Here is a 23,372-nt window from a genome sequence, read left to right on the forward strand (position 1 = left end):
ATCTGTGCAATGTTGAACATGATAGCCGTCATTAATCCAAATAAGTAATACAGTAGTTGTTATAAAAGTCATATTTTAGTCATGCATAACTGATATTGACGAATTTAGAATAGTTCGTCCATACATCGTTGTTCTTGAAACAATCATTATTAGTATACATGTAAGTTTCCTGAAGTATAAGAGCCATTGAGGATTAGCTCCAGAGAAATCAGACTAGTAGCGGTTCGTTTGTTTGTTGGGAAAGGAGAAGAAATGCAACCGCTTGTACAGATAAACGACAGAATTACCATACAAGCATTTATAGTCAACACAATCAGAAAGAGTTTCCATCGTAAGACGGGGAATATGAAGGCTTTCAAGAATGAACAAGTGACATGTCTAACTCTGAACAGTTAGAAAACGGACTATCGACATCGACCGCTTGTTTTTGATATTTGAAACTGTATATAGATATAGGAAGATGTGGTGTGAGTGCCAATGAGACAACTCTCCATCCAAATAACAATTTAAAAATTAAACCATTATAGGTTAAAGTACGGCCTTCAACACGGAGCCTTGGCTCACACCGAACAACAAGCTATAAAGGGCCCCAAAATAACTAGTGTAAAACCATTCAAACGGGAAAACCAACGGTGTATGCATATATAAACGTATACGTTTATGATATAGTGATGAGTTCTTGCGTCTGACAAAAACTTAATTCCTTCATGGTTATATCTTGCCATACGTTTATATTGGTTTGTAAGGTGATTACTCAAAATCGTTATTTGAAAATCCTGTTTGTGAGATGTAGATTCATTTCAATACAGAAATTTCGTCTATATATGGCATGTCACAGATTTAACTGACTGCTATATTTATTTCTATATTTAACCTAAGAGTAGAATACTAATAACGTATACAAGAGACATATATATGTGTATATATGTCTCTGCGTATACCATGTCACAGATTTAACTGACTGAAGATTAAGACGTTTTCTGGGATGACAGATAGCTCACCAGACATCACCTAGAGGCCAAATTCAGTCGATTAGCAAAACCGTTGTTAACCTTTGACCAAGTGAAATAAAACGCTTCATTCAAAATGTACTTTGGTCAATGCTTTTACACCCAAATAAATTTACAAAAAGAAGCATTTAATTCTTAAATAACAATAATATTTAGTTTGCTTTCAACTTACTGATAACAAAATCAATATCAATACCAATAAAAACAATATCCAATGAGCTAACTATACAATACAATACAATACAAATAGTTTATTTACATCTCACCATTAATATTACAATACATAACATATTACATGAACACATACAATAATATAGAATATTAATGGCATTCTAAAAAGAACTATGAGAGACGTAACAGTGTTAAATTTCGTATAAGTTTATTCAAAGGATCGATAAGTTTACCAGGATCGTTTTTAAATTATCGGGTACGGTAAACAACATTTCCGTAAAAAAATGCTATCAAGTTTTAAATAAGTCAATCTTATTAAAATATTGATCTCTGATTACGTTATACTACATATGTAGTATATAAAACGTAATCAGAGATCAATATTTTAAAACCAAACTCCAAAACCAAATCTTTATTTTATATTTATTGAGGAATTTAGAGTAATTTGAGGTAACAAAATCCCTGGCTTAATAATTTACCAGTCAGTTTGTTTTCGACTAATGAGTTTGATTATCCCTTTTGGTATATCTCGTTTCTCTTGACCATGATGTAACTTTTTAAAATTTTGCATTTAAAAACTCTATGGACGTTTTTGATAAATCACATGCTCAATTGGGTTGTCTAAAATTGATTTTTTGCTCTTTACACTTCATTTTCACACAATCTTATCAACCAGAAGTTTTCTGATTAGAAACTAGAGGATCGCAAGAGCCTGTGTCGCTCACCTGTTACTGTATTTACTGATGTCGGTCATCTTGGTTGGTAGGTGGGGTCACATTAGAATCTTTTTTTTTTAAATAGATACCCTAGTAATGATTGTGGCCAAGTTTGATTAAATTTGGCCCATAGTTTTAAACAAGAGATTCTCAAGAGCTTAATTTTTTGGGGTTTAATATCTTCAATAATTATTTTGCATATCCAACTAAGTTAGACATCACGTGACTTTTGTGACGTATAATATTTCCCCATATAAAATGCATTTATGCTTCAATAAAGTTTAATTTTCTCATAAACCTGATCCGTTTTCTTACTTTTGCAAATTAATCCTTGATATTCAAACATATTTCTATCAAACAATGTTGGTCCTAACAGTTTAATTTTTGATTGAATTCGGTCAAATCGGAATCGTAAATCATGCTCTTTTTCTCGTCATTTCTCCGTTGACTTAATGCTAAATTACCGATACCCATGTCTACTTTTACAACAAATAAAGAAATTCTGTAAATAAATCACAAACTTTGCAAATCGATTAAGTATATTCAAACATATAGCTGGCGAAGAATACTACTTAAAACTACGGAAGCCGATAAGGGCCATTAAAAAAAAAAAATTATGTCGTAATTACGACATAGCATGTCGTAATTTCGACATAACATATCGTAATAACGACATCGCTATGTCGTAATTTCGACATAACATGTCGTTATAACGACATCGCTATGTCGTAATAACGACATCGCTATATATAAAAGAATATGTATTATGATTGCCAAGAGACTAAATGACACAGATATTAACAACTATACGTCATCATAATGCCCCCAATAAATAGAAAAGCCCCCGCATAGTCAGCTATAAAAGAGGGAGGAAAGATACCAGAGGGAGAGTCCCCGAAATGCTGTGTTGCAGACAGTGTTATTATTCAATTATAAGCTCCCTTGGTAAAACTCTAAATTTCATATTGAATGCATTTTATTGTTAGATAATTTACATGAAGCTTAATAAGTATATATTTGTTAATTGCATAGCTTTTGCTATTTGAATTCATTGGTTAAAGATATTTATATTGTTAAGTTTAATATTTGCATCGTCGCAAAATCTTTGGATACCTTCTTTGAATACCTTCAGTGAGAAACTTATATATTTTATTAAAAACTAATTGAGGTGAATAAATTAACTGTTGTCAAATGGCTGTACAGACAGATTAGGTAGATACTACTATGTGAATATGCGAGCCTAACTAGACAGCTAAGCATCCCATCTCCCTCAAAAATAAGTGCATACTACATGGCTTCTAATGCTACTTTCAAACGTTGGACACGATATTCCCACAACACGTTTCACTTAAAATAGGGTCTTTGCCTTCGATTAATTTTTGCAAGTTTTATTCGGTTTTTTATATTGTTGGTTGATTCTGGTTCTGTTCGTTTTTTGATGTCATTTTATCAAAAAATTACCTCGAGTTGTGGAAATCGATATAATAATGTTTACCGTTTAAGTTATTTCAGCTTAAAATGCAGTACTGTCGCAAGTAATGTAGGAAGGAAAGATGGGACGGAAGTACATGTATACGGTTCTCATATTTTTTTTTATCATAGGATGTTTAACTTTCAAGTTGCATATCATCTGTCATTGTAAAATTTCTATATCTTAATTCATCCCCAATACAAATATATCTGACACTCTGCAAGTAAATCGAACATTTTTACCCTTGGTTAAATTTGAATAGAATTGTAATTTCCCTGACACATAAGTTGTCGAAAAACACCCCTTCTATTACTTGAACCTTGGCTTGGGAATTATTTCCCAAGTCATCTTCAGATATATACATTTTAAAATATAGTAATCTACTCCTGGGTCGTCCGCGAAAACGGCAAACAAAAATATAATCCCGGTTCTTTTTTAATTCGATGAAACGGTTTTCGTTGCAGTTTGGGATTCATCTTTCAATTACCTCCATTTCATGCACAAGTTTATATTGACGAAAAGTTCCGGTGTTATATAGCCATTCTTCCCCCATGCCAGTTTTTCCCCCGCGGGAAAGACTGGCATGAGCCAATATTTCCCCCATGGAAATTTTGGATCATTGCCATTCTTCCCCGCGGAAATTTGACAATACGTATACATATAGTCACTTTTCCCCCATGCCAATCTTTCCCCCTATATTATAAATATCACTGTATATATGTACACGTCTGAAAATTAAACCGAAATAGGTTTATAAATACAAATTTTTAGTTCTTTTACATTAACACAAGTCCTGTCTACAGGTTTTTCAGTCTGTCTATGTTTCAACTAATCTTTCTTTCGTTGTGCCCCCTAGTCTTTCTTCATTCTCAACTGCATAGATATAGGAAGATGTGGTGTGAGTGCCAATGAGACAATGTCTGATTATATGTCGACAAGTCTGTCTACTTATTCACCCGTCTGTTCACATATTTACCAGTCTGTCTACATATTCACCCGTCTGTTCACATATTCACCCGTCTGTTCACATGTTTACCAGTCTGTCTATGCCCACTAGTCCGTCTATATTTCCACTAGCTATGAAAAAGCTTTCAGTAACTACGAGTACTTTTATTACGGTGCTTTGTTTCTATTGATTTTGTGTAGGTGATTATTGTTCAACGTATCAACATTTTTAGTGAAGCCAATTGCAACTGATACTGTTTTCCTTGCGGTGTGTTGTTCTAGGTTGGGTTCATTGGGGAGGGTTGAGTTAATGGCCCCCACATTGTTAATGTACCAATGACCATTCCAAAGCCAGGAACATGTAGTACCGGGTACAGTGGTTGTTGTTTGATTTGGGTTTTTTTTTGTAAATTATTTTGTAATCAATAAGCCTGTCAGTTTTGTTTGTATTGTTCCCTAAATTTTATGGTCGGAGCATTTCATAGCCGACTATATATGGGTTTTTTTTCATTTAATAATGGTGGCCTTTTATTACCTACTACCAGGTACGTGTAACTCCGGTGGATATTTGCTAAGATCTGCTAAACTAATAAAACAAAAGGTTAGTATTCTTTTTTTATGATAAAAGTTTCTAATGGACGTCGCCGACGTTATAAATTTATAGAGGGGAAAAACTAGCTAATCATGCCGCAAAGGGGAAAAATTGGCCTGATCCTCGTTTTCCCCCTATAACGTTGAGGGGGAAAAGTTGGATCATGCCAATTTTTCCGGGGGGAAATATTGGATCGATCCAGTTTTTCCCCCAGGAAAAATTGGCATGGGGGAAGAATGGCTATAGGACACCGGCTTCGCTAGTACAGGAATTACTTTCATCACGAAATAGCAGGACAAATCGCGAAGTAAAACATTCCGTGAACTGGTATTAAGTGTTTTGATATTGGTGATTGCACCTAACTGAAGTGACGACTTTAAATGATCTATTTCGGAGTACTTCCGTAACATAAATTTCAATTTATTTTACAAAATGGGATTTTCCCCCCATTTCCAAATTCTTTTAAATAAATCGTTAAAAGCTATACAATTAATAAAAATTGCAAAATTTAACCTGTGTCGAACCTATTTCCCCGGGCGGAGACTTTAGCAACATACACTATTTTTTTTCGGCAGCAATCATTAACATCTTTCTCCAAATTTCATAACACGATTTGTTTTAATTATCATAAATATTTAATTGAAACTTTAGCACATTTAACGTCGGAAATTAGCGTCTTTGGGATTTTAGACGTTTTCAGACATTTGGAAAAATTGGCTTCCGTTTTGTAATGTATGGAATCATTTTATTCCTTTAAGACCCAAATATGTAGTTAATAAGGAAAGAATCTTGGCATTGTTTACTCTTCGTATATTTAACTTTTGTTTTGATCAATTATAAAAAAAAAAAATACGCCTTAAACTGCTTTGAAAAATGAAATATCAACTTGGACAAAATGGCTACCGTTTGAAAAACGACTGTGTAGTCAGAAGATTTTATTGATTCAGCAACATCTGAACTCACATGAGGCAAATATTTGTACTTTTGTTAGATATTATTATTGTCTTACTATTCTTATTCATTTTCTACTATAATATGCAGTCGAGTTAAATGAAATTTGGTAAAATAACGGCTTTAACGCCACAAAGAACCGACACATGTCGTTGTTCCTGTCAAGAATCAAGAAGATCAGAGAATAAGAAATAGGATCACTATACATAAGAGTTAAAACAGTTTTTCATAAATGTAACGTTAGATGGGGACATCCGTTTTTTTCACATAGCTTTCTTTTTTTAATCCTCAAATATACCAGATATTACTTAGGAGATGATCAAGAGCTGTCAAAACATAATTCAAAACATATATTGAATTTGCTTTAATATTGGTTCGTGTTTTCTAACATTTTTATTTTGTTTTGAGGATGAAATTTCGAAGATTCTGTTTTAAATACTAGGGGTTGTAGGAACATCGCGCGTGCCCAACGTTTGAAAGAAGAAATAGAGCTATCAATACTTCAATACACCCTTATACCAAGAAGCCATGTAGTTTGCGCTAATTTAAAGGGAGATGGAAAGCTTGGCTTGACTTGGTTGTACAATTTCAGTCCTCTAATAATTCCACATTTCATTCTTCCAACATGTGTGACAGCATAGCTAATCTACGACCGGTAACTTGTTAATCTAAACGACTTTGTTTGACTGTACAACCCTAGCACAATGGGGCAAGTTAATCGAAATTGGTATCTATAACATATATAAGTTTCTCACTGAAGGTATCCAAAGAAGGTAACCAAAGATTTTGCGACGATGCCAATATTAAACTTTACAATATAAATAAATATCTTCAACCAATGAATTCAAATAGCAAAAGCTATGCAATTAACAAATATATACTTATTAAGCTTCATGTAAATTATTTAACAATATAATACATTAAATATGAAATTTGGAGTTTTACCAAGGGAGCTAATATTTGAATAATAACACTGTCTGCCACACAGCATTTCGGGGACTCTCCCTCTGGTAGCTTTCTTCCCTCTTTTATAGCTGACCATGCGGGGGCTTTTATAATTATCGGGGACATTATGATGACGTATAATTGTTAATTTCTTTGTCATTTAGTCTCTTGCCAATCATAATACATATTCTTTCAAATATAGCTCGTTATTACGACATAGCTATGTCGTTAAAACGACATAGTGATGTCGTTATTACGACATGATATGTCGAAATTACGACATAGCGATGTCGTTATTACGACATGCATTTTTTTTGAATGGCCCTTATCGGCTTCCGTATTAAAACAGTTTAATTTCAGGGCAAATTCGGTCAAACATCGATTTAGAAAAGGGAATTTTCCGAGATTTTTCAAAATAGCAGCTGATGTACACAGGCACTTGTCTCAGAAAAAAAAATTACCTATATACCTTAATATACTTGTCTCAGAAAAAAAAGTTACCTATATACCTTAATATAATTTTTTTTTCTGAGACAAGTGCCTGTGCTGATGTATCATAAGGAAATACTGCATCAAGTCAATGATTTCTATAGTAAGACTTTCCTAGATCATATCTAATTTTTCATAAAGAATCTCTGATGTTTCTGTTATTTTCCTTTAGTGATATTTCGATATCACAGGCACTTGTCTCAGAAAAAAAAATTACCTATATACCTTAAAATGTTATATTAAGGTATATAGGTAATTTTTTTTTCTGAGACAAGTGCCTGTGTTCGATATCCTTGATTTTAAAATTTCTTAATAAAAAAAATATTTTAAGTGTTACACGGGAACATTTATTTTGACAGATATTCATCCAGGAGATACTATTACCAGAAAATAGTTTACAATATCTATAATAAAAAAATCAAGTTTTCTGTATATTTTAAAAATTTCATTCCTTGACCGAACAGGTAAAATCATTATCTAACTTGGGGTATAATGTTACATCATAATATATTGTCAGGTAGACGTGCAAACCAAAAGCAACCAGGTGACATTCAACATCCTGTCAGTGTGTTATACATGTATTACCAGAGTTTAAATTTTGTGTTATACAAATGTTTTCATAAATGTACAAATAAATACCTTCTCCTTCCCATGTCAAATCAGAAAATTTTAAAAAATAATTTTTGCTTAAAAGGCATTCAAATATTTATATGTTTCCATAATTATTTCAAAGAAATATTCTGATTCAAATTTCAATTTAAATGAATTTTGATCATTGAATATGATTTCATTGTTATTTATTTAATTCAATATATCTAAAGCTAAATCCAGGCAATGAATCGATAAAAAGTTTTAATTGTGTAAAAAAAAAAAAGTTTTAGTATACATTCCAGCAGAGACTAATAATACGATTCATCTGGTTTTAACAGAGACATATATACAAAATTTATACTAGATACTCTGAAACTCATTTAGCCTAAGTTTGGCTGAAATTGATACAGCAGTTTCAAAGGACAAGATTTTTTAAAGTAAGTCAACATGATGAACAAATTGTGAATAAACTGTTATCACAGAGATATGTCTCGCCTTTTTGTAATTTTGGTAATGAATTGTGCCAGTTAATGCTAATACAATTGCCAACCAAATATCAAAGACCTACCACAAGTGGATCCCCATAAAATGACCTAATCACAAACTAATACATGTAATGTAAGCAAACCAATCAAAGTCAATAGACCATGACTGAGGGGGCGGAGCCAAATAATCCCATGGCAATGAGATGTGACAATGCTAATACATCTGAATACCAATTATCATTGATGTACCACAAGTGGATCTCCATCAACTGACCTAATCACAAACTAATACATGTAAAGTAAGAAAACCATTCAAAGTCAATAGACCATGACTGAGGGGGCGGAGCCAAATAATCTCCATGGCAATGGTAATACATCTGCATACCAATTATCATTGACATACCACTAGTGGTTCCCCATAAAACTGAGCTAATCACAAACTAATACATTTGAATTATTTAAATTACCACATGGTAAAAATATAAATTATTTAATGCCCAATAAGGCGCAAGCCAGGGCCGACCGTGCAAGGGCTGTATAGCCAGTCAAGGTCGTTAAAAACTTCCATTTGTCTAATACATTTGTTGACGCCGTCGCCGAAGCCGGAAACAGCATACCTATGTCTCGCTTTTTGACTCCGTCAAGGCGACAAAAAAAGTCTTTAAAGGGCAATAACTCCTTAAGGGGTCAATTGACAATTTTGGTCAAATTAACTTATTTGTAGATCTTACTTTGCTTAAAACAGTTTATCTGTATCTATAATAATATTCAAGATAATAACCCAAAACTGCATAATTTCTTTAAAATCATCAATTCAGGGGCATTATACCTGGCCGACCGTGCAAGGGCTGTATAGCCAGTCAAGGTCGTTAAAAACTTCCATTTGTTGTATTATACCTGAAAAACCAGTTACCCAATTCGGCTGAAAATTTCAGGACAGGGAGACCTTGACCTAATGAATACTTTAACTTCTTGTCTTATTTGATCTAAATGCTGGATTTTTTGAAATATAAGCCAAAAAACTGCATTTTACCATGTGTTCTATTTTTAGCCATGACGGCCATGTTTTTGGACGAAATAGAAAATAAAACACAAACTTTATTTTATACACCCTACTGATCATTCAGTTGAAGTTTGGTTGAATTTGGTTGAGTAGTTTTAGAGGATAAGATTTTTTTAAAGTAAGCAAATATGATGAACAAGTTGTGACAATTTGTCATTAAAGGACAATAACCCCTTAAGGGGTCAATTGAAAATTTTGATCATATCAACTTATTTGTAGATCTTACCTTGCTGATCATTTTTGCTGTTTACAGTTTATCTTTATCTATAATAATATTCAAGATAATGAACAAAAACTGCAAAATTTCCTTAAAATTACCAAATAAAAACAGATAAATTTCTTAAAAAAATACCAATTGGGGGGGGGGGGGGGGGGGGGGGGGTCAGTAACCCAACAACAAGTTGACCAATTCATCTGAAAATTTCAGGGCAGATAGATAATTACTAAATAAACAAGTTAACTCCTCGTTTAATTTGCTTTAAATGCTTTGGTTTTAGAGTTATAAGCCAAAATCTACATTTTACTCCTATGTTCTATTTTTAGCTATGGCGGCCGTCTTGGTTGGTTGGCCAGGTCATTACACACATTTTTTTTAAACTAGATACCCTAATAATGATTGTAGCTAAGTTTAGTTAAAGTTGGTCAAGTAGTTTCAGAGGATAAGATTTTTGTAAAAGATTACAAAATTTACGAAAAATTGGTAAAAAATGACTATTAAGAGCAATAACTCCTTAAGGGGTCAACTGACCATTTCGATCATGTTGACTTATTTGTAGATCTTACTTTGCTTAACATTATTGCTGTTTACAGTTTATCTCTATCTATAATAATTTTCAAGAAAATAAGCAAAAACGGACAAAATTTCCTTAAAATTACCAATTCAAGGGCAGCAACCCAACAACGGGTTGTAAGATTCATTTGAAAAGTTCAGGGCAGATAGATCTTGCCCAGATAAACAATTTTACTTACGTCAGATTTGCTCTAAATGCTTTGGTTTTTAAGTTATAAGCCAAAAACTGCATTTTACCCCTATGTTTAGCTGTGGCGGCCATCTTGGTTGGTTGGGCGGGTTACGCCACACATTTTTTAAACTAGATACCCCAATGATGATTGTAGCCAAGTTTGGTTAACTTTGTCTCAGTACTTTCAGAGGAGAAGATTTTTGTAAAAGCTAACGACGGACGACGACGACGACGGAGACTACGGACGCCAAGTTATGGGAAAAGCTCACTTGACCCTTTGGGCCAGGCAGGGACGTATATATACGTCCTTGGGCCTTGTGAGCTGAAAAAAGGTTTCTTTGAAAAATTAGAGCAAATGAAGAGGGTACCTATTTTAGATATACTTAGTTAGTAGAGTTGTGGTGAGTGTTATTGATAGCAATCATATCTGATGGAAAACAAAGTCAATGGAAATTTAAGTTCTTGGGACAAAATTTGTTTAAGGAGTTCCACAATGATCCATTCTAGGCTCATGTAGTATTTTTTAACCTATTTCGTAATTATTTTCTTAATTTTGTAAAGGAAAGTGCTCTCTTTAACTATCCGGGTGATTGACATTCTCAGGACCAGACTAATAGTAAAACTGATTTAAGGGAGCTACCATTTGATTTTCATGGTGGGGCTAGGAGAAAATTTGAAAAAAATAGGCAGGACAGGAGTTTTGAGTAAAAAAAAGGCAGGATGACACTTGCAAAAAAAAAAGTCAGGACGACAATTTAGGTTAAAAAAAGTCAGGGTAAACTAAAAAAAAAAGGCAGGACCGAACAGAGTGAAAAATAAAAAGGCAGGACAGAGATTACAGCAAAAAAAAAATGCAGGACAAAATTTTTCATCCTAGCCCCCCCCCCCCCCCAAAAAAAAATCAAATGGTAGCTCCCTAAGAAACCTTGGAGAAGGAAAGTTTTGAACAGTTAAATTGGTTTTGGAATTAACAGTTAAAAGCAAATTCAGAAGAATCCCATGTTTTTGCCTTTAAAAACACACCGATAATCAGAACTTATAAATTTTAATTTGTTTGAGAATGACACTAGTGTTAAATGAAGCCAAACTTCTGTGGGTAGCAATTTTTTATTATCTTAAACTTGATACTCATATTTCTGTTATATAACAGAAAGCATCCTCCTGAAAGCAACAGAGTGAATTGAAATTTAACGTATTGGTATACAATTATCATCATTTGAAGCTGATTTAATTATCTATTCATCATTTAGTACTTCGAAATTTAATAATGGTACAATAGTTTAGCATTTTTTGGGGGGCAAATGATATGGGAAAAATACAGGAACACTCCTTTCGCTTTATCTCTGATGAATAGAAAAGTACTCTTGAAAATTTACTTATACAATCAGACTTACCATTTTTAAGAATTAAAAAAGTTTCAGAACTGTGATTTTAGAAATGTTTAAGACTTTACACAGACAATGTCCAGTATATCTTCACGATAATATACAACTGTTTGGTATGAGTGCCAATGAGACAACTCTCCATCCAAGTCACAATTTATAAAAGTAAACCACTATAGGTCAAAGCACTGCTCTTCAACACGGAGTCGTGGCTCATACATGAACATCAAGCTATAAAGGGCTCCAAAATAACAAGTGTTTAAACCATTTAAACAGGAAAAGCAACAGTCTAATCTATATATAAAACAGGAAACGAGAAACACAAATGAACCACACCAATAAACGACAACTATTCTGAACATCAGATTCCTGACTTAGGAAAGGTGCCAACAATTGCAGTGGGTTTAAATGTTTTAATGATACCAAACCTTCACCCTTATGGGAAACAATAGTGTTACCTCACAACATAGAAAAAGACACTATAAAATATCAATTGAAATGAATCAACTCAATCAAGATATATCAACACATGTGAACAGACACTGAACGAATAAATTTGATCTTAAGAATGCTTATTAGTTTGCCACTCATGTTCTATTGTGCCACCTTGCAAAATTTTAATGATGTCTGTAAACTGATAAGTCTCAAGGATGCTTTGTAAAACAGGTACTTCTCAAATAACAATTATAATACAATTTTGTTTATTATATTAAAGCAAAATAAAATGTACAATAATATCATGGATATGTAAATAATGAAAACATATTCATTTGGTAAATTCAAACAAAATTTCCAAGTATTTATTGCATGGTAATGTTATTCATTGGTCAAAAAAAATAAATAATTGTTGTCATTTAAGGACATGTTCAAAATAAATGGTGCTATCGAAATTTATAATATAATCTTATTTTGTGAAATCTATACTCAGTGGCGGATCCAGGAATTTTCATAAGTGGGGGCCCACTGACTGACCTTAGAGGGAAGCCGCTCCAGTCACGCTTCAGTGATTCCCTATATAAGTAACCAATTTTTTCCCAAGGCTCCACCCCTAAATCCGCCTCTGATACTGGTGTAGCAATTTTTATTAAAAAAAAAATGTATAAAAAATCTGTTAATTTTAAGTCATAGGAAAATAAATGAATAAACTGGAGTATATGTAGTTCTTCACAGGACAACAATTTAACTTTAAAAAATTTGTAAGGGTTCCGGGGAACCCAGTGTCTCGCCTACTTTTGCTGTAAATCGCAGGCTCAACAAAAATGAGGCAAAAATTCAATAAAAATATTCCTCTTGATACTATCCTATGATTGTAAGAAGGTTCTGTCCAAGTTTGGTAAAAATCTAGGATAGTTAATGAATCTAATAAATGTTTTGAAAACTTTAACTGCAGACTGTATGTAATGTTAACTGGAAGAAAATCTAAGTCAATTTAAAAGTAAAATACAGAAAAAATGGAGTTATCTTTATACAAAATTTACTTCTGTATACTATCTTATGATCATAAATAAGCTTCTGTAGATGTCCAAGTTTGGTACAAACCCAAGATAGTTTAAGAAAGTTATTTAAATTTTAAAAACTTTTACCACAGAGTGAATGTAATGTTTCCCTGTAGAAAAACTAAGTCCATTTAAAAGTAAAATACGGAAAAAATGGATTTATTATTTTACAAAATTTGCTTCTAGATACTATCTTATGATCATAAACAAGCTTCTGTCCAAGTTTGGTACAAACCAAGGATAGTTTAAGAAAGTTATTAAAATTCTAAAAACTTTAACCACAGAGTGAATGTAATGTTTCCCCGCAGAAAAACTAAGTCCATTTAAAAGTAAAATACTGAAAAAATGGAATTTTATTTTACAAAATTTACTTCTGTATACTATCTTATGATCATAAACAAGCTTCTGTCCAAGTTTGGTAGAAATCCAGTGTAGTTTAAGAAAGTTATTAAAATTTCAAAAACTTTAACCACAGAGTGAATATTTGTGGACGCCGCCGCCGACGGAATGTAGGATCGCTTAGTCTCGCTTTTTCTACTTAAGTCGAAGGCTCGACAAAAATGATCTACATTCACAGCTCAACAACTTAAATTAACAAAATTGTTGGTTATAAACTAGAATGAAACATTAAAAACAAGTGAAACTGCGAGCTACTGCTCACTGATGATACCCCCGCCGCAAGTGGATAATATTAATAGTGTAAAAATATGCAAGTGTTCGGTAAACAGGAAGTTGTCAAGTGATGAATCTGAAAACGCATCACACGGTATAGCTGACTTATATAAATCTTGAAACCAAATTTCAGAAATCCTTGTATTGTAGTTCCTGAGAAAAATGTGATGAAAATTTTCAACTTGGCTATCATGTGTAAAATCATACAAGTGTTCGGTAAACAGGAAGTTGTCAAGTGATCAATCTGAAAACGCATCACACAGTGTAACTGACTTAGATAAACCCTGAAACCAAATTTCAGAAATCCTTGTATTGTAGTTCCTGAGAAAAATGTGACGAAAGTTTCATGGGACGGACGGACTGACAGAGGTAAAACAGTATACCCCCCCTTTTTTAAACAGAAGTTATTATTTTTATTCTATAAAAATCATATACATTTAATTCCAGGCAGAGACATCTAGACATGTTTTAATATAGCTCCCTAAATATTTAAGTACAGACAAATTTTCATAAGAAAATATCAAAACAAATTTTGCCTCATTTGAAGGATGTATAAAATTTGGACAAATACCGTTTATTTCCTTGAAAAATATCTCCCAATCACTTTTGTATGCTGGACAACTAGTTATTAAATGTTGTTCATCTTCAACCAGATTTAGAGTACATTTCTTTCAAAGCCTTTGGTCTCTTTCTATATATAATGTTTTAAACCCGTCTCTTTCTATTTTGTGATCATGTGCATTGATTCTAATTTTATATATGGCACTTCTCAATTGAAAATTGTTTAAAGATAGATACATTTCTTTCGAAAAACAAGTTTTAAGTTTGAAATAAGTATCTAATTTACTACTGTGTATTTGTTCTTTTTGTGTTCCAAAATTTTACAAAAAAATTACAAAGTTTTTGCTTAACTGACTTGATAAAAAAGTTGAGCTTCACCTCCAAATTATGAATATTCAGCTTTTTAAAAATGAAATGTAGGGATGCAAACCAGCATACAATATTATTGTTAAACATGTTTTTGTTACACATAAAGGTATCATACAGTAAACCATCTTTCATATTCTTTATTCTAAACCAATATTTTAGCATTGATAACACAACTGAAAATTATAAAGGAAATCTACCAAGCTCTCCTAGCACAGCTAGGTTGGAAGACTTTTTGTTTACACCTTATATATACTTCATATATCTTAAATTGGATTTATCTAAAAAATAATTCATATAAATATGCTGTAATAGATATTCATTTTCTTTCTGGCATGCTGCAGAGCTAGTTTTAAACATACCTGTAATTTTACTGCTATACATTAAAATGGGTTTTATTGTATGGTCACATATATGTAATAAGTGTAGAAATACTTGGACTGGAAGATGATAAAGATCTTTACAATTTGAATACAGCTTTTAGTGATTTTTTGTATATAATTCTTCCTTTCCTTGCTTCAAAAGTCCACTAGATATAAATTTTAAACCTAAATACTTATAATTGTTAGCACATTCTATTGTATCTTTTTCAAAATAAAAATATTCTTTAAAAGTTTACCAGGTTTGTTAAATATAATAACTTTGGTTTTAAATAGATTGACCTCTAAACACCATTTAGTACAAAATTTTGATAAATCATCAAGTCGTTTTTGAAGACCTGCCTTGGAACTAGAAAAAAAACACAATATCATCTGCATACATGAGGCAGTCAATCCTGCGACCGTATATATCAGCAGCATCTGGGCTTCCCTTAAATGCATCTGGTAAATCATTTATAAAAATCTTGAAAAGATGTACAATTATGAGCCATTTGTAAAAGTCTTATAAAATCTTATCTATTTTTTAATAGTTTTTGAGAACTTCAACTGGTCAAAGATAAAGCTATGAAAAGTCAAGAGAGAACATTTTCCCGCCAAACTTCCAATGGCTAATATCTTAAAAACAAGCACATTGACATCTATATTTTTTTTTGCTTTTATGTTTCCTAAATTAATCCTCTTTCAATATATACTAGTTTTATGGAAAGTTATTTATTCTGAAACTGAGCAGCAAACTTCCTTAAGGGTTAGATTGTGGGTGAGGTTTAGGGTTAAAGTAAAGGATGATAGTGAGTTTAAGGGTTAAGGAAATGCTCTATTAATGTGCAATTAAGTGCTCTATATTATGTTACTTAGTGAGATAAAAAAGAAAGAGATTATTTTAGGGAGTTTGCTTCTCTGTTTCAAAATAATTTTACTTTTCAAAAGACTAGTTTACATTGATTGGGGATTAATAAAGGAATCCAAAGAGTAAAAAAAAAGATCACCATGCTCGTTTGATGTATTAGCCATTGAAATTTTGGCAGGAAAATGTTCTCTCTTGACTTTTCATAGCTTTATCATTGACATGTTTTAAAAGTCCTCAAAAATTAATAAAAAACTAGATGTGTCAAAGCGACACGAATGGCGTCCCAAAAAGTTTGAAAATCTGCAATTTCAATAATTCATGTGGACATAAACATGATGGTAGTCTCACATATTAAAAATAAGCTCAAAATCTGGAGGCTTATAGTAAAAAATTTGTTTGACTTTGATTTTCAATAATTTCCCAAAGTCCAAAGCCAGTAATTTTGGCAAAAATTAGCTTACAGTCAACCATAAAAGACTTTTTTATTTCATCAAATTGTCAACCATTAAAATTATAATTTTCCAAAATGATAAGTATAAGTTAACTATTTTTATAACTATAATACAAGTTTTTTTATTTGCAAAGGAATACATATCAAAAGCCAGAACTAAATATCTGTATACTACATTTGAGTCAAAGGAATAACAGTATTCCTAACACAAATTTGTTAATTTACAGTAAATGGAAAAAATAACAGCATAAAAAAAAAAATCATTTGGATCTCAGAATTATCATTTAAAGATTTTATTAAACAAAAAAGCAATATATATCTTATCTGCATGATTGTTATTGTCCATTGGAATGACCACACAAGGGCACCTGTAAAAGAAATCAAATGATATTTCATTTCTTGACAATCCATAGTAATTTCAAGTAATGTTAAAACATATGTCTTAGGTAATATTTTTAAATATTGTAATTTTTCTTTTAAATAGACAGATTTTGTTGTATATTTAAATACATGTTTTCTATTCTTTATTGATTTACCCAAAAATATTGCAATAGAGATTGCGCAGCTGAATTTGTTATAAAATGGAAATTAGCAATTTTAATAAGCTAATTTTGATTTTCAAGGTGTAAACATCACTATTACCAATATTTAATTAAATCATTTATTGAGTGTCAAACAAGAGCAGAAGAAGCTAAAAAATTTGAAAAATTTACATTACACGATAAAATTATAATTTTTCGGACATTTCCAATAATCTTTCATTGTTTGGTTCTAATTTTATGACATTTACTTAGTTTTCTCCATATATATGGAATGAAAAAATGAATTATTTAGAAATTTGTATTGAAAGAAATACAAAACTGATTAAGAAGCAAAGTTTAATATAATTAAGACATCTTATCTATGTGACAGCACTTCCCATTTCATTGCAAATAAATGTGAGGTTATCTCCCCTTTTCAAGTATTCACAATTCTTAAATATAATAAAAACAGTGGTTCTCTTCATGATTCAGATCATGGTTATTAGGTAAAAGTTTAAAAATGGTATAAGAGAAAGTGGTTAAAAAGGACTATAATCCTTCTGAACATTAAAAACATCTGATTTACATCTATAAAGTAGAAAATATAAATATAATTGCAAATAATAAAGATTTATAGTCATTATCGGCTACTGTTAATGACTTGATTGAAAAAATATCTTTCTCATGATTTGTCAGAGGTCTCAAATAATGATAATTACCATAATTTTTGGATAAAAAACACCTGATTTGTCAAAATTTGTTTGATTTTTTCATTAACTAAAACTTAAAATTTTATTGCATGCTCCAAATTTTACGTCATTCAGTATTTTTTTTTACCATTATTGGTTATAAAGGTACCCCATTACCGCCCTCTTGTATGTGGACAAATAAATATATTCTCACCTCAAAAAGGATCCAAATTTTACTCCAGCCAGTATTCAAAAGGACAATGCTGTAATGCTAACCTGTAATACAAAGTTGAATCAGTTATCTCTTCAAAATATCTACAGTGGATTAAATGATTTTCATTGTGATTGAGGAACACTTGGATTTCTTTGGATATTTCAGGGATGTATATAAGTCCTTGGATATTTGTAAAGTTGGTTGATAGAAAATTGGTCCTTTGAACATTTAAGTTTGTGGTTCATAATTACTAAAGAAATCCAGTGGACATTTAGTTTGAATCTTGATAAAAGAAAAAAGGCAAAAACAATCTGTTTCAAAGCTTGACAGTATCTTTACTATCTTGAACCATTATATACCCCTTTCCTCTGGAGCTGAATATCTCCATGTAATTCAATCTTTATGATACCTGAACCGTTATTTAACTGACATCAAACACTTATAGATTAAAATAAAAGAATATTTGTCCCACTTGTTGCACTCATTTAATATATTGCTATAGGGTATAACTCTTTTTAAAAAAGTTGATTGTCCACCATTATAGAAATTGTCAGAGATATTATTCGTTGCGTGGGGGATATGAATTTGGGTATATTTACCAATATGTTAGCAGTATCAAATCACCAGTTCTTACTTCCAACACTATGGAATCAGTCCTCACATCAGCCTATAACAAATAATAAAAGCAATACACTTGTATGAAATATTCCTTTTACAGGTCAATCCAAACACTACAGATATCTTTCACAAAACAGTTTTGAAATTAGTTTGGCGTTCATTATCACTGAACTAGTACATATTTGTTTAGGGGCTAGCTGAAGGAAGCCTCAGAGTGTTGGAATTTCTCGCTACATTGAAGACCTGTTGGTGAACTTCTGCTGGTTTTTTTTCTATGGTCGGGTTGTTGTCTCTTTGACACATTCCCCATTTCCATTCTCAAATTTACTTATAACACATACTTGTTAAACAAATCCATTGTGCTTGTATTGATAGAAAAAAGTCAACTGATAAAGATTTCTTGTGGATATGCCATACTGTCCTCATTAACTTCAAAGATCAATGTAATTCTGTGGTGCAGTTTTAGAGGACTTGTAGTGAAACTGTTGCAAAAGTATAGGCCAAAATTTTAAGTTCAGAGGGGCATAGCATAACTCATAGAAAAAAAAGTGAATCATAATTTCTTGTAAACATGCAAAACTACATAGTATTGTGTATGTACTACCTTGTTTTATGAAATTCTGCTGTGTGCTTTCAGAGGAGTTGCAATGACAAGAACAAGGTTGACAAACAGGACAGACAGGTCAAAAACATTATACCCAACACAAATTCACATTTTACATTATTTGAATTCAGAAATTCAAAAATATTAGATTAAAACTTACTTTAAAAGTCTGATCTAATTGAAATTTCCAGTCTCAATCCTTATGGACAAACCCAAAGCTGATCTATAATGTTTAAACAAATAATCTAACCTATATATTCAGTTACAAAAAAAAATATTCTGGATTTATTTTTGGCAAATAGGATATGAATGATGTAAAAAACAAAATTTTGTCTTGCTTAAAAATCTAGCTTCATATAAAATCCATGGCTCCACCCCATGAAAATCAATTGGTCTGTGAATATTGATAATACTTCAGTTAAAAAAACATTTGTGTCTACTTTCTATATAGTTGTTTTTTTATGTGCCTTGTACAAATCAAGTGTGTAAAGCCAAAAGAACCATATATTTACCGTTTATTCTTATTGTCCCAGATTTATAGTGCATTGTTGAGCATTCACAAACATGTTTAATCAGTGGGAGATCCAGTCCTTTTTTTTATAAGGTGGGCCCACTGACTGACCTAAAAAAAAAAAGGGGGGGGGCACTCCAGTCATGCTTCAGTGATTCCCTATTTAATCAACTCGTTTTTGGAGATATGAATGAAACACATTCAAATTAATATATTGTTCGATGTCTTGTGTTCTTTCATGTACATTTTCATTTCTATAAAATCTATAAAAATTGTATGGATTAAATAAACTTGCCTGATTTAGTTCATGGTTAAGCCTCAGACTTGGTTGATGATCTCTTTAAACATCTTTCTTAGAGCTGATATTGATTTCAAGCTGTTTTGAAGTGCTTTTGGTTTGTATGATATCAAAATCCATTTAAATACCTGAAATGTCACAAAAATGTTTATTTCTTTCTTCACAATAATTTCTTTTTTCCAATTATGATGATTTATTGGATTAAATTATAATATTACCTATTTAGTACCAGATGTGGGTTAAATCATATCTAATATTTTGGAAATTTGCAAAAAATTGGTTGTAAACCACAATTTCTTCTACCCGTAAAAATTATCATTTAGAATGTTGCTTTCTAAGCGATAGTTTGTAGTCCCATGAAAATGAAGCAAATGCATTGGTATACAACACAAGTATTATAAATACATAATAAAATGAAAACTCAAACAGTGTTGAAAACATTAGGATTGTTGCTTATGCAAAATGCAAATTTAGCATTTAAAACTTCATTGGAAATCCGAATATTTCATGCCCTTCTCATAGGCGGATTTAGGGGGGGGGGGCTCCCTTTTTGGAAAACATTTTGGTTGCTTATATAGGGAACCACTGGAGCATGACTGGAGCGGCCCCCCTCTTAGGTCAGTCAGTGGGCCCCCACTTATGAAAATTTCTGGATCCGCCACTGCTTCTCGTAATCAATCTCAATTCTTTGTAGATGATTGTCATGTTAGAGCACAGAAAACCAAAACCAAAATGAAATGTAGGTGGACCAAAAGACGCTTTTTTGAATGAATAAAAATTAATGTCAGTTACCGGTAACAGAAATGAACAAAATCTGGAAATCGTAAATTTTTCAAAATAAAATCAGGGCAGGACAATTTCAGAAGGGCAGGCTGGGATGAAAATCTATCAAACAGCTGTAACTCAAAATATTGACAATTCTATGTAAAGGGGTTCGAAATTCCGTTTGACAGCTTCAGTTTATGACCTTTTTTAACTGGACCAAATAACTACTCAACTTTATTATGCTCCCAATTTATCATCCATACCTTTTAAATATTTCATGCATGAATTATCAAATATCTTTTAAATATTTTATGAATAAAATATCAAATAATGAGTAGTTAACAGGGGTATTACCTCCTTTTAATTAAAACCTGATATTTTGATAATGAAACTGGCAACCTAAAGTCAACTAAGATTGGAGTCTAGTGCACCCACAAGAGCAGGTTCGAACTCACAACCTCAGTATTGAATAGCTAGTGATTACAGTAGTAACCACTCTGCCACTGAGGCCCGCCCCCACAGCAAAATTTAATGGTTTAAAATAAATTAACTACTATTTCTTAAATTTGAAAGAATAGTTGTATACAATACCTCTTTTATTCCGTCGTATAACATTGATTGATAAATACTGCACTTAGATATGAAATAGTGCTACATACTCATGGTATATCCATAAAAAGATTGAGTCTTCTACAAGTATAGAGACAGTGTTAATAAAAATGAAATTGAAGTCAAATATATATTAAAAAAAAACACATTACAAAATATTTTGCCATAAATTTAAAATGCCTCAAATAAAGATTCCAAGGTGGAAATAGTTTATGATCTGAGAAAAATATTTTTTCTTTAAAAAAAGACCAGAGTACAAAATGTATTCAAAGCTAAAAAATTCTTCTTTTGGATATCACCAAACTTATGGGTATAGGAAAATGTGGTATGAGTGCCAAGAATACAATTCTCCATTCAAATAACAATTTATAAAAGTAAAGCATTATAAGGTCAAGGTATGGCCTTCAACACTAAGCCTGGGCTCACACGAAAAACAAGCTATAAAGGGTCTAAAAAAATACTTTTGTAAAACCATTCCAAGAGAAAACCAACGATGGTTTGTATGGTAATTTAACACATTTCCTAATTACTGTGGTTAACTTATTTTAATGATGAGCAAGTTATCTCCTTAAAAACATAGAAATGCTAAATATTGAAAAAATAAATGGAGAACGTGTCCCTCCATTCCCCTTCCACTAGTTAAAAGTAAAAATGAAATTGTTCATCTTAAACTTTCGATTTGAATTTAATTTAAGAGTAGAGTCTATTTTATATTCTATGACTAAACCAATAAAAAAACATTAACCAACCAAAAAGGTTTGACATTAAATATGAATTTCCTTAAAAATAATTTATTCAAACATGAAAAGAAAGGACAAGTGTCATTGCTTTTTTTTCAAAAATAAATAAGATTACCAGCCTTTATCTTGGATATTGGAGAAATTGTTGAAAACAGTGAAACTTTAAAATTTCAAGCCTCACTTTTAAAACATACATTTTTTTCTTCAAATTTTTAATTTATTGATTGCATGGTTTATAACTTTTTCAACATACACAATGTTAAAGAGATTTTGATTCAAAATGGTTTTTTAACTTTATTTTGAAAATTATAAACAAAATTAAAAGCTTAAGGTGGTGTCACCCAACACCTTCACTAAAATTAATGTGGCTCTTTGAATTTTCATAAAGTTTTGACTAAGCATTTACTTTGACCCTTTGACAACAATATAAAAATTTCAAAAAAATTTAAACCAACCTCTTTATCAGAAAAATTACTGGTTATATAGCAATTTGACAAACACTAATTTTGATCATTGAGAAGCTTAATATTCCCTTAACAACACAACTTCATTAAAAAGTTTAGCTGATTTTACAGAGTTATCTCCCTGTAGTGTTAGGTACCACCTAGCCTGGACCCCTGTTGTGTTCACTTATGGCTACACTGACAACAGGTATGGCCTAAATCCCGTGGTCATAATTCTGACCACGGTATTTAATAATTCGACGAGACTATAACATCATGTGATATGTATTATGTATTATACTGATAGAAAATTTAACAGAAATTAGCACATTTATAACTTTTTTTAGTTCTTATGGGAATAAAAGATACCAGCTCAGTTTGTCAAGAACATGTTAACATGCTCGTTAATCATTTATCTGTGCTACCACCATGGAGTTTATCAACAGATACTATTTTGCGGCATCGCAGTATTAACATTTGAGGCTAATTCCCTATGACTTTAAGTGGCCAATTTTATTAGCAAATTGTTGAATTTGTAAGACTTGTCCAATTAATGACAAGGTGACAATAGCTCCAACCCGTTCCTTTGGTGCGAAGCTATAGATAGAACAGCGGACCAGTTTAGGTACCACCTTAATGCACTATAATATTTGGTCTTTTCAATCTCAATTACTATCAAATATCAAATGTATATCATTTCAAAATTACATAAAAAGATCCCTCTGAATAACACACACCATATCCTGAAAAACAAGATACCACTGAACTATCCATATAGAATGTAAGCAAGAAACAGACAATAAAACGTGACCAA

The 23,372-nt window shown here is 31.7% G+C and overlaps 2 long non-coding RNA genes across 2 annotated transcripts in view; both read right to left on the bottom strand.

The window, feature by feature from the left end:
• Positions 1-16,635: 16,635 nt before the first annotated feature.
• On the bottom strand, positions 16,636-19,417 carry LOC134715032 (uncharacterized). Its single transcript, XR_010106607.1, has 4 exons — positions 19,353-19,417; positions 18,570-18,637; positions 17,971-18,032; positions 16,636-16,914 (listed from the first exon to the last, which is right to left on the bottom strand). It is a non-coding gene; the product is annotated as an uncharacterized LOC134715032 (long non-coding RNA).
• A 585-nt stretch (positions 19,418-20,002) lies between these two features.
• The window catches only part of LOC134715031 (uncharacterized), a 32,631-nt gene continuing 29,261 nt past the window's right edge, over positions 20,003-23,372 (bottom strand). The window contains exon 3 of the long non-coding RNA XR_010106606.1: positions 20,003-20,129. This is a non-coding gene — a long non-coding RNA (uncharacterized LOC134715031). The remainder of the gene's footprint in view (positions 20,130-23,372) is intronic.

The sequence above is a fragment of the Mytilus trossulus genome, chromosome 4, assembly GCF_036588685.1.
Source record: "Mytilus trossulus isolate FHL-02 chromosome 4, PNRI_Mtr1.1.1.hap1, whole genome shotgun sequence".
Taxonomy (NCBI): Eukaryota; Metazoa; Mollusca; class Bivalvia; order Mytilida; family Mytilidae; genus Mytilus; species Mytilus trossulus.